The sequence below is a fragment of the Equus asinus genome, chromosome 16 (genome assembly GCF_041296235.1).
Source record: "Equus asinus isolate D_3611 breed Donkey chromosome 16, EquAss-T2T_v2, whole genome shotgun sequence".
Classification (NCBI taxonomy): Eukaryota; Metazoa; Chordata; class Mammalia; order Perissodactyla; family Equidae; genus Equus; species Equus asinus.
In genome coordinates, this window is record NC_091805.1 from 42,244,075 (window position 1) to 42,256,983 (window position 12,909).

Below are 12,909 nucleotides of genomic sequence, written 5' to 3' on the forward strand. Positions count from 1 at the left end.
GCTTTTTCCATGCACCGTGTGCCAGTCCCTCTGGGCTGTTTTATATTAGCTGAAATAAGCCATATTCTTTCTTATTCCGGGACTTTGCCTCTGCTGTCCCCTCAGCCTAGGATGTCCTGCTTCCCATTCTCCAGCTACATCCTGTAAGGCTTGGCTGCAATCACACCTTCTCCTTGGCGCCGTATCTGATGCTCACCACTTAGGATTAATCAGCCCTTCCTCTACAACAAAGCCAGGAGGTCGCCTGTGTCTCTATTTAGCATGCGTTTCCAGCCTCGTGATACAGTTAGCTGTTTAGAAGTCGTTCATGTAATGTCTCTTCTGCAAATACGTTCCGTTGTGTGAGACACTGAGGATACAGAGGGAGGAGACTGACCCCTGCTCTCAAGGTGCTCGTGTTCTGGTGGGCTGCCGACGAGCTGACGGGCGGTGACAAAGCCTCGCGGTGCCTGCCGAGACAGGCAAAGCACCAGCTACCATGGTGCAATTCCTGGCTTATGTCTGTCTCCCCAGCTAGACCCTAAGTTCCTTGAGTTCAGAAAGATGTTCTGTTTGTCTCTGAGCCCCCGCATCCCCTCCCAGAGCCTGGTGTGTCATTTGTTAGGGTGAACCTCAGGCTCCAGGAAGGCAGGAGCTGTGTCTTCTTCATTCTTTTATTCTTCTCCCTTTCAGTGTCTTGGACTAGGACCAGCAGAGTCAACAGTCACTGAAATGAACGGAGAGAAAGAGCTGCTCGGAAGAAGCAGGTGCTCTGGGCACCTGTGAGTAAACAGTTGGCCTGGGATGTGTCTCGGACCAGACAAAGTGCTCATGATTCACGTGGCTGCTGTCTCAACCCAGACACCAGCGGGTCACTGCTCATCCTGGCGTGGCTCCCTGAGGCTGGCTGACTGACCAAGACCTCCCAGCCCACCCCTGTAGCCACTATCTCCTGCACATGGCCAGGTGCATGGAAGGGACACTGCTAGCAAGCAGAGGCAGGGGCAAGAACAACGGGGACTGGGCCGGATGACTCACTGGAAAGCAGAGAGGAACACGGAGATGCACCAGCAGAGGCCTCCTCCCCCAGCTGGGGACTGGGCCCCATCTCGGCTTTGGAGGCTATGTGTTCAGCAGTTGTGGCATCAGCCACTTTGTCACCCACCTTCAGGAGATGACAGAGGGAGCCTGTTCCTTAAGTGTGGCCTTGAAATGACCCAACAGGTGGCTTCTGGGGAGATGGGGGGAGAAAGTATCTGCTCCTGGGGCAGGTGCAGAGGTCTCCAGGGGGCTCTCCCCTCCCCCTCCTGCCCCCCCGCCCAATTTGTGTGTGTGCGTGTGGGGAGTTGTTATGCAGAGGGTGAAGAAGTTATGTAAAAGCTGGAAAGGGTCCTGAGTTCCTGGGCTGAGGAAAATCCCCCCAGAGTTCTGTAGTTCCCACTAGGAAATGGGAAATTCCCAGTAGCTTGTTGAGCGTGGCAGGGGAGGTGGAGGGGAGAAGGAACTAACCAGTCAGGGCTTCATTAGCAAGGGTATCCCTTCCTGAGGCAAGTCCCTGCTTATACCCTGGAGGTAGAAGTGGGCAGTGGGATCCAAGATGCCCCTTCAAGGCTCAGGATGTAGGGTGCTTGGTTCCCATGCAAGGCAAGGTGGGCTGCCCATCCCAAAACCCCTCCTCATTCTGGGCTCCTGGTTCCTCAAGGTGCCTCTTCCTAGTCCTCTCCCAACGCTCCTCCCTGGCACTTCTTTATTCCTCTCAGTCTCCTCCTCTCATTTCCCTGCCTAGACTAGGAGAAAGTGGGGGGAAGGTCTTGTTCTCTTTGCAGAGGGTCCGCAGGGCACCCTGAGAAGAGCTGTGCTCACCTGCCTGCAGCAGCCATGGGCTCAGGCTCTGTCTAGGCAAGTCACTCCATTGCTCTGAGCCTAGGCTTGTTCCTCTGTAAAATGACGATGACCCTTTGCAAAGCTGCTGTGAAGAGCCACTGTACATAAGGGCTCTTTGTAAATTTGCTTTAGACATTCAGCTATTCATTTATTCAAACATCCATTCTGCACAGTATTTACTGATGCCTATGTGCTGGGCACTGTTCTATGTACTACGGAGGTAGCAATGAACAAAATCGACAGAAATCCCTGTCCTCCTGAAGCTTATGCTTTAGTGGGAAAGAAGAGCAAGAAACTAACAAACAAATAAGTAAATATTTAATATATAATACACGTAATTTTCTGCCATGCAGAAAAATAAAGCAGGGTAAGGCAGCAGAAAGTGGAATGGTTCCATCTCAGGATGCACAGGAAAGCCTCTCGGAGGAAGCGACATTTGGACTGAGACCTGAATATAGTAAGGGAGAGGGCCAGGTGACAGTCTGGGGAAGAGCGTTCCAGGCAGCAGGAACAGCAGTGCCAATGCTCTGAGGCAGGGAGGCACTTGGCTCCAGGACCAGCCTGGAGCCCCTGTGGCTGGTGTGGAGTGAGCAGGGCCAGGGTCGGGGGATGAGGTCAGAGGAGAAGGCAGGGCCAAGGCCAGGAGGGCTTTGTTTATCAGCATAGGGAGTTTGGGTTTATTCTAAGTAATGGTTTTGAGCAGAGGAGTGACATGCTCTGATTTATGCTTTTAAGATTCCGCTGCATGGGGAGTTCACTGCCAAAGTGGGGTGAGGAGAGCAGTTCTGAGGCTGTGATCGTCATTCACCACATTGATCCCCCTGCAGCCCCACCTCCAGTTGTCATCCCAGAGCCAGGCACACAGTATCTAGCTCCTTTCCTGTCTCTCCTCCTCTCCTCTTCCAATCTCCAGGGTTACTCCCCACGCTCCACACAGGGGGCTGCCAGCAGCCTGCTCCAAGGGGTTTTTTCAGACTAGACCTCTCTGAGGCATCCTGTTGGGACTCTCCACTCCCTGGGCATCTTGCCACTCCACGTACCACCTGGGGCCCCCACATGGGGTGCGAATACAGATTCCTGGACAAGGGCCACTCTCCGCCATCCTTCTGCCCTCCTCCAGGGGCTCCTCTCCCCTGCCTGAGGCATCAGTTCTGCCCCAGGTCCCTTTCCTCTCACTCAGACCGCATTCCACTGTGACACCCTCCTGCCACTGCTGCTGGCACAGCTATTGCACTCCCTGGTGAGTCATTCCATCACCAGCGTGCACCAGATGCCCACATCGGGCCCTCCTCTGGGTGAAGGTGAATCAGACAGACTGAACCCCTGCCCTGAGGGAAGTCACATTCCAATGGTGGAGACAGAAAAACACATAAACAACTTTACGATAGAATGATGGGGAGTGATGAATGCTATGATGAAAACTGAGGCAGAGGAAACAGACAGGGAGTGATGGGGTCAGGGGCTCCTCCAGATAGAAATCTGAGTTATCTGAGTACTCAAGCCCCATGAATGTCTGAGGCAGGCAGAGAAAAGAGCAAGTACAGAGGCCCTGAGGTCAGAGAGGAGCTGGTAAAGAAGGCCAATGTGGCTGGAGCAGGAGCAGGATGAGGCTGCCTCATGAATAGCTCCAGACTCTCCTCTTTGCCTCAGACTCCGTGTCCTGTGACCTCTCCAGCTAGAGGTGAGCTGGGCGTAGCTGCGACTCCTCTTTCTCCCTCACCCCACACTCCTAGCCAATCACAAGTTCCTCTAAACCCCCTTTAAAATACTTCTCCCATCTGTCTCCTCTCTTTCTGGGTCAGGCTCTCACCCTTGTCATGTGGCTATTGCAAAGGTCTCCTGGCTGGCTGACCTCTGATCAGAAAGATGATGCATACCTAGAGGAAGCTGAGTGACGAAGGCAGCCAATAACACCGTCAAGGGAGGGCTGGACTGGCTGCAGGAAGCTGGAGGAAGCAGGGCAGGCTTCATGGAGGAGGGAAATCCCATCTGCTCCCAGGTCAATGACCATAGACAGATGGGGTCCCCAAATCTCTCCTCCAACAAAGACCTCACTCCAGAGAGCTAGCCTTGTCTGCCCCCCTGGGCTCTTGCTTGCCCTCGATGTCCCCTCCGGGGACTCAAAGTGAACTCGTCCCAGTTTTCATTCATCATCCCTCTGCTGCAGACCTGCTCCTCTCAGTAACACAGCCCCACTGCCCACCTGCTTCATCAGAAACCTGGGAGCCACGCTTGATGCTTCCCCCCTCCACCCCTCTGCCTAAGCAGACACCAAGCCCAGTTAGCTGGAAAGAGCCCTGGACCCTTCCTCTATGCCTCAGCTCCCCGGCCATCACTTGGTTCAAGCCACCCATGCCTCCTACCCTGACTACATAAAATCACCTCCTCACGGGGCTCCGGGCCTGCCCTTGCCCTCCTCCAGTCTGTGGTCTACACTGTAGTCACTATGGACCATCTAAGGTGCAAATCTGCTATTGCGAGCCTCCGCTATAAACCTTTCATCGACTTCTCATGGCTCTTAGGATAAAGTCCAAACTGTGTGAGGCCCCTGGGTAACTCCCAGACTCCTCTCTCACCACTCCTTCACACCCTCTACCCCAGACTTTATGTCCAACTTTCAGTTCCTAGAATGCACCATCTCTTGTGTCAAGGCTTCCTACTTTCTGCTTTCTCTGGTCCCAACGTCCTTGCTGCCCCCTCCTCTCCATGGTTCCCTTACCTACCTAACTCCTACTCACTCCTCAAGAAATCAGCAGTGTCACCTCCTCCGGCAAGCCTTCTATGATCTTCTCAAGGTTGGGTGAAGTGCTCCTCCCAGGTGTTCCCCTAGCACCCTGAGCTCACCTTGCTACATTGCAAGTACCTGTGTATGTCTCTGTGCCCTCTGTAAGCCTGGCAGGTCCACGAGGGCTTATCTTGTCGAGGTTGTTGGTGGTGGAAACCTCAGTTCTTGGCCCAGAGCTTGGCACACAGAAGGTGCTCAACAAAGATTTCTTGAATGGATGGATGGATGACGTGTGAATGGAAACAGGGTTTAAAGTATGGGTGCATCGGAAAGGAAAAGGCATTCCAGCATAGGGAATGATGGAGCAGGGCACGCAGAGGTGAAGCTGTGGTGACGGCCATGGGCACTGTCACACTCAGGAGCAGAGGAGGCCACCCTGATTGGAGCCGAGGGCATGAGGGAGTGAAGGACGATGACGTCAAAAAGAGAGTTTGGAGCCAAGCTAAGGCATCTGGACTTTATTCTAGAGGCAGTGAGGAGCCTCCCAAGGTTATCAGCAAGCTGTGACATGGTCAAAGACACACTCAGGAACATCTGTCTGGTGTGGCCTGCAGGCTGACCTGCAGGGCCCAGTGGAGAGAGGAGAATTTCGAGACCACCTCCACCTTAGGGGGCCCCAGGGAGCCTATTCTGAGCCCTTCTTTCGGCTGGCAAAACCTCGTCCAGCCGTAGGCTTCTGGCAGCCCTGGGCTGTGGAAGGAAAGCTCCCACCCAGAGCTTCCTCCTCCAGGGACAGGGGCTGATTGCCCTTCCTGGTGACTCAGCCTAGAGGGGGCAGCTCCAAGAAGAAAGTCATTGTTGACAGGAAGAGGGGTCAGATTTTCCTTTCCCTGGCAGGCCAGCTTCCTGGGTACCAAGACAGCAACACAAGACAACAGAGTGGGGAGGGAGGCCCCTGAATGGGCTGGGACCACGCCCGCCCCAACCCATGCTGCCCGCCTACCTGTTTGGGACCCACAGAACCACATGACAGACGGACAACCTGACAGCACCAGTTGTTGGTGAGTCAGGCAGCCCTGGAAACACTCTTACAGCCAGTTGGGGGTGTGTGAGGGCCATGAAGGAGAGAGGAGGTGCCATTCCAGGTTCCCAGGCTGGTCAGGGCAACGGGGCACACCAGCTAGAGCTGGTTCTGAGGCGTGCCTTCTGAGGGCAATGCTGGGGTCAGTGAGGTCATCAGAGTTGGGGTCAAAGTCTAGCAAGGCTTCTAAAGGAAGTGAGAATTGAAGGAGGAGACAGAAGGCTACAGGCCCCCAGAAGGGTGTGATCTGGAACTGGGACCGGGTCAGGAAACCAGTCCCTCTGACCCAGAAGCTGCCCAGAGCTAGCCCACTGTAGCAGTCACCATGGCAGGCTGGCTCCAACTCCAAAAGTTGTTGGAGTTTAGAATGTTGGGGTTTTAGAATTTCTGTCGAAGAGTGAGGTCACTTGTGGTGGCCTAGTTCCTGCGCGAGGCCATCCCACAGAATTCTGTGTGAGCCAGAACGTTTAGTAAGGGCAGGCTGCAGTGCCTCTGGTCAACAATGCTGTATTGTACACTTAAAATTTTGTTGAGGGAATGTCTCCTGGTAAGTGTTCTTACCACAAAAACAAACAAAGCAAAACACAAAGGGACACAAGGAAACTTTTGGAGGTGACGGCTTTGTCCATCCCCTTGGTTGTGGGGATGGTTTCCTGGGTATGTGCTTATGTCCAAACTCATCAAATTGTTTACGTTAAATACGTACAGCTTTTAGTACGTCAATTATACCTCAATAAAGATGTAAAAAGAGAGAGAGAGAGACAGCTGCAAGTTTGGGTCTGGAGATAGGGAACAGAGGGGTCTTGGAGGGGATCTGGAATCCGTATGCACACAGGCATTTTCTCACCCAACAACAAGCATAGGAACATTGAACCAGAGGCCAGGACTTCTAAGTTCTCTTCCAGTTCCGTGGTCTGTCTCTGGGAGTGGCTCTAGGGAAGCCCACCACATCCCCAGTGTCTGGAATTCCAACCTCCCCTGCACAGGAGGAAGTGGAATCCAGACCCTCTTGCTCACCTGCTGGAAGGTGGGAGGGGGGCACCTCTGGCTGCAGGCAGTGGGTAGCTGGCTTTAGCAAGCCTGGGACCCAGAGATAGATGCAAAGGGCAGAAATGGGTGCCACACCTGGGCTGAGGGCTTTGAGCCTGGCAGTGTGAGGAGAGAAAGGTGAGGAGGGAGCTGGACTGAGGGGTGGGACATTGAGAAAAGGAATATATCCCGGGAAAGGGACTGAGGATCAGGACAGTGAGGAGACATGCCTCTCCCACAGCCCCCGCAGCCCCCTGAATTGTCGATCGGAAGGAACCCGGATGTTCCTTTCTGTCCTGTCCTTCTTCACTTCCCTCCTCCGGGTCCTCCCAGGACTACACACCCTTCTGCTGGCTCGGAGCCGGGCTAAAGGCAGAAGCAGGAGCCCACAGCAGAGCTGGTGTGTCCCTCTGCCTGGAAGTGTCTTCTGTCTGTTGCCACAGAGCTTTCTCCTTGTCATGTCAGTCTTGGCTTAAATGTCACACCTTCCAGAAGCCATCCCTGATCATCTTCTAATGTAGACCAGCCTGATGTCACTGTCGCAGTCCCTAATTCATTCTCATGACAGCCTTGACCACTACCTGGCATTCTCTCTTATTTCTTTCCTCGTTTGTTCCTGTACCCCCATCCGAAACGTGAGCTCCACCAGCCCAGGGACCCTGTCTGCGTTGCTCACAGCTGTACCCCCAGCAACTAGAACAGTGCCTGGCACAGAGTAGGTGCTCAAATATGTAGTTTATTGATGAATGAATAGTAATTGCTAACATTTATTGAGTGCTGACCAGATGCCAAGCACTTTCTTGACGTTTTAACTCTGGGTCAGCAAACTACGAGCCTCAGGGCAAATCTGGCCCCCCACCTATTTTTATAAATAAAGCCTTATTGGCCTGCACGCCCATTCGTGTATGTATAGTCTAGGTCTCCTTTCGAGATATGGTGGCAGAGCTGAATAGTAGTGACAGAGATGGATAGCCAGGAAACCAATAATACTTACTATCTGGCCCTTTACAGAAAAGGTCTGCTGAACCCCGGGTGAACTCATTGAATCTTCTCCAGTACCACTGTGGCCAGTGCCAGCACCATCATCATCTCACACATGGTCCAGGTCACACAGTTAGTGAGGACAGAGGTTGGATTCGAACCCAGACAGTCTTGCTCCAAGGCCCCTGTTCCTAGCTAAAGCCTTTCTAGGAGGGGACAGGCAGGGAAAGGGAAGGTCAGGAGAGTCATAGACACATGGGGTGGCCTGTAAAAAAGGAAAGGAAAGTGGAAAATAGAGGAACTTAGGGCAGCTGGGAGGCCAGCAGAGCCCTTAGTACCCTGGGCCATTGGCTTTGAGGCTTAGCCCTACCCAGGGCTCTCAAATTCTGTTCCCAGAGCAGGAGTCCCACCCCTAAACACAAATAAAGACGCCCTTTCCTCAAACTGAAGACGGAGTGAAGAATATTCTCCATTTAGGACTTGAGGTCCCAGTGTTCTTTTTAAATCCCAAACCTTTGACCTCTGCGACTGCTGTCTCCATGGGAATCAACGATCCAGTGGTCTCTGAGTTAGCACAGGTGAGGGTGATTTCAGGTGCCTTGTCCAGGTAGGGCGGCCTGATCTGGACTTATCATCTCCTGGAAGGTGCACTCTGGTGGGGAGCAGTGGAAAAGCACCCCACTCCCAAACTTCTGGTCTCTGGAGGGTGCTTTAAAGTTTAACCAGCACTTCCACATTTGTTATCACGTTTGCTCATGACAAGACCCTGAGGAAGGAGTTACTTTTATCCTGTCAGAGAGGTTACAGGATTTGCCAAAAGTCACACAGCAAGTGGCACCAGACAACGGTTCTCCCTTTGGATGGATTTCTTGCTTATTAAGCAAGCTCCTGATGACTCACTGGCGAGCCTGATAAAGGGAGAGAGGCGATCTGGATGGGGACTTAGGTATTCAGTCCAATTTGTCCAACTGGTCTCTGCTGCATTCCCAGTAGCCAAAACCCGGCCCAGAGTAGGTCCTCTCTAAGTATTTGTGAAGAACATCAAAATGACGCAGCTCTGCTCTGGAAGACTTCCCAGTGTGGTGGAGGTGGTAGGGCAGGTGCACACATAAGGATAAAATGAGCTGAAGCATGACAAGAGGCCATCAGAGGAATACAAATGCCATCTGGTTCTGAGAAGGACGAATCCACGTGGGTTGGGGAAATAGGAATTCTTGGAGGAGGCAGTGGCTGAGAGGACTTTAAAGACAGGTTTATTTCCACAGGTGGGGTTGGGGGCATAGTGACAGTTCTATAGCTCAGCCCCTGCCCACCTCGCCAGTCCCATCCCCATCAAACCCCCTGTTGTCCACACTTAGCCACCCCTGGCCACTCTCCCCTCTGCCCTTCTGCCCTTGTTGCTCCTTTTGCCTGGAAGGCCCTCCCCTCCTCCCCTTCTCTTCTTCTCTTGGCTCACCCCTCCCTGAAAGCCTTTCTAACCCCCCACCATCTCCTGGGACTCCCACGGCAACCTGGTCTTCCTGCCCATGACACTAACTATGGGCAGACACTGTAATCAACTGCTTACCTGCCTCATCCCCTCCAGCCCTGCTGGACTGTGAGCTCCTTGAGAGCAGGCTGTGTTATATTTTGGAAATTCCAGCAACTAACCTTGAGCCAGGCCATAGTAAACATTCAATAAAGATTTATCGAGTGGATGGGTATTCAATTTCCTGCGGCCTGCAGGCAGATAATAGAAGATGAGGCTGAAGCAGAAGGCTGGGACCAAACTGAGGAAGGCCTGCCATCAGACAAGGGGAACACCTGGAGCCACTGTGGCACCAGGTGAGCCTCAAGGGTTGGGGTGCCCACTGACAGGAGCACCCTGCAGGGACAGGAGGGCTAGAGCAGGGAAGGGAGACACCAAGATGGAGGAAGGCCTGAGGGTTCCTCCAGCATCCTGGTAGGCACGCAGGCGTCCAGAGCATTCGGTGGGCCCGCACAAGCCCCCCAGGTCCGCTCGCACCTGGTTAACTGACAGAGCCAGTTCAAACCCTGCAGCTCTGGCTTCCTGTCAGAGCCCACGACCTCACCAAGTGCAGAGGACCTGTGACAGGCATGTGACTGAGCAGCCAGCTCCGGAGACAGGCCACAGTAGGATGGAAGGGAGGAGCTCTGCTTAGGAACAGCAGAGGGAGGGGCACTTCCAGAGGGGGGAATGGCCTGGGTTCTTAAAATCCATTCATTCACTCATCCATTCAACAAACTTTTATTGAGCACTAGTCTATTTGGGCCCTATGGGAGACAAAAAGGCGTCTCCATCCTCAAGAAGCTCATAGTTGAATTGGAGGAAGGGTAGGAAGTGTTCACACAAGGGGAGGCATGACCATAAGAGAGACAGAGACTAAAGCACCCTGGGGTCCAGAGGAGGGAGAAAGCATTCCTGTGGAGAGCAGTGGGAAGGCTTCCTGAGGAGGGACATTTCAGATGACGTTAAAAGACATGATTTCAACAAGAGGACAGCAGGCCAGGCAGAAAGAGATCATGAGCTCCTAGGGGTGCGAACGGTGGCAGATTGGTCCTGTCCCTGGTCCCTGGTAGTACTCAGTAATCACTTATCTTGTTTGTTGAATGAGGCAGTGAACTTTCCCTGGCACCTCCTCCTTCCCTCCCCACCTGGACCCGCCACAGATTGCTGGTACTCTCTTGACAGCTTAGTCTCCTGAGCCCCTCTCCTGCCAAGCCTACGTCATTCACCTCAAAGGGGAAACCTGTCTCCCCTTGACCCTGCAAACCTTTGCATCCTTGCTCTTACCCCTGCACTTCCCCGGGACCCCACCCCTTCAGTGGCCTCTGTCTCTCCATCTGTATAGCTTCTTTCTTTCTGGGCTCCTTCCCTTTAGCTGATAATGTGGCTAAGTCTCTGGCACCCTTCCAACACTCCCCACTCCCGCAACTTCCTGAATAGATGCTACATTTCCTGAGGACAACGGTCCCTGCAGCACCATATGTGCCTCTTTGTGGGCTCCTCAGAACTAAGGGCAGTGCCCTAAGCTCAGGAAACACTGAGTGGATGGATCTGATCCCATCCGCCTGCAGATTCCTCAGTGGCTCCTCAAGGTAAAGTCAAATGTTATGTGTATGACCTACAGGTGCCTGAGGAATGGGGCTGATCTGGTCTCTCTCCCACTTATGTTCTTTCTCCCCAGCTCCAATCATCCCAGAATAATTATGCTGCCCAGAGCTCACTACACTGTTGCTCACCTCTCCTGACCTTTGCATATGCTGTTCCTTCTCTCTGGATTGTCCCTTTCCCCTCTCTGTATGTGGTGCACTTTTCTCTCTCCCCACCCCACACATCTCCTCCTAACACCCAACCAGCACTGGTGCTCTGCGTGGAAGCAGAGTGTTTACAAGCCTGAGGCTCCTTGAGGGTAGGCATGGGTCTTGTTCAATGATTTTAGCCCCAGCACCTAGGGCCAGGTGAGTGGTAGATGCTCCATAGATGGTCATTAAATGAGTGAGTTAATTAACGTTTGGAGAAATGTTAGTGATTTCAGAGGCACACGTCCAATTTTCCTCTTGATTCCTGGCTTCCACCTGCAAAAAGAGGTGAAACTCCCTAGGGGCACAAGGTGTCCCTGATGACATGAGCCCACAGTCCAGGATCCCCCAAAACTCAGCTCTAGGAAGACCCCTATTTGAAGTTGGCTTTAAAAATCAGGCGTATAGTCGATAATCTTATCTTTAAAATTCAAGGAAGAACCAGAATATGATTTCTATCATTGTGTTCTAAAAATATATTTTCTATGGTTTTTCTGCTTTCTTTGCAATAAAATAACTTTGGCATGACAGTCTTCTTACGTAAGTGAAAACATAGTTCAGTGAAATAGTGTTTTATGAGCTTTAAGGGAAGCAAATATTGGACCTAAGGCGAGAGTGAAGAGAGGGAAGAGGGGCTCGGGGAGACAGTTCCAGCCCGGAGAGCAGGCCAGGGCCTGGTGCCCAAAGGCTTGGCGTTTCCAGCTTCTCAGAATGTTGGCAGCAGAGTCCGGGATTAATCGTCCTCAATCAATCAGAAAATATTTATTGATTGACTACAGTATGGGGAGCTGCAGCCGAGTGGAGCAGCATGGAGCATGTGAGCCTGATTTACTTTCTGTGGTGAGTTCCTTCTGGCCATCTTACTCTTACTATTACTTCTGTGAATAATTGTAACTAACGCTCTGGAGCATCTACTCTGCAACCAGGGTCTGGTTATATCCTGTATTGACTTTTCACAAACTCTCTAAGACAGGTAGTATTATTTCCACTTAACAGATGAGGCAACTGAGGCTTAAAAGAGGTTCCTACGTTGCCCCAGTTCTCATAGCTAGAAAATAGCAGATCTGAGATCTGACCATGGATTTCCTGATTTCAAACTCAAAGTCCTTTATTAGTGATAGCCAACATCTGCATGAGGCTGCCAACGATACAGAGTATTTTCCAGGAAATTTCTAATTTGATCCTGTCACTAATCACGTAAGGTCACAATTATTATAATTCCCATTTTAGAGATGAGGAAATGAGGCTCCGAGCATTCCAGCAACTTGCCGAAAGTCCCTGTTAGTAAAAGGTATATCCAGGATTTGAGCTAAAGTCATTTCTTCAAAAGCACACTCACTGCCTCGTGGTGCTCCTTGCGCTGCGCCGTGTCGAGCACTGGACCACCTAGTTGGGACCCCCCCCCCCACCCCCGGCTTCTGGCACAGCACTGAGCACTGCAGTCTCTTAGAAGGAATTGAATTCCTGGAACAGAATTCTCACCTGATGGCCCCAAAGAGCCTCACACTGCGCGCCTGACTGGACTCTGCCCCAGACTCCTGTCCCTGGGGGGAGAGAAGGGAAGGGCATTCCAGGCTTGCTGGCCAGGCCACAGCAGGGCCAGCAGCCCAGCACCCGGGCGCTGGAATGCGAGGGAGAGGGCTGGGAGCCGTGCCGGTCAGAAGGCTTTCTGATGAATGGATCGATTGGTAGTTGCGGTTGTGGCAGCTGCGGTCAGGGGAAGGGAAGAGGCTCCCAAGGCACACGCCTTCCTGCTCCTGTCTGCAAGTCCCAGGGCTCCGAACAAGTAGGGGCACAGGTCCTGTCCACCCCTCTCAGCTCCACGATCAAGCCTGCCCCCTGCCCCTCCTGGCCCCCAGAGCAGCGGGTCCTCGCCACAACACGATCCAGAGGAACGTCCGCAGTAGGAAAGGGGCTTTCCTCAGGT

General features: G+C 52.7%; 1 long non-coding RNA gene and 1 pseudogene across 2 annotated transcripts in view; one reads left to right on the forward strand and one right to left on the reverse strand.

The window, feature by feature from the left end:
- The window catches only part of LOC139040400 (uncharacterized), a 32,972-nt gene extending 21,431 nt beyond the window's left edge, over positions 1–11,541 (forward strand). For both annotated transcript variants that reach the window (XR_011494890.1, XR_011494891.1), the window contains one exon: positions 673–11,541. This is a non-coding gene — a long non-coding RNA (uncharacterized lncRNA). The remainder of the gene's footprint in view (positions 1–672) is intronic.
- The window catches only part of LOC123277542 (L-lactate dehydrogenase B chain pseudogene), a 134,754-nt pseudogene that overhangs the window by 73,218 nt on the left and 48,627 nt on the right, over positions 1–12,909 (reverse strand).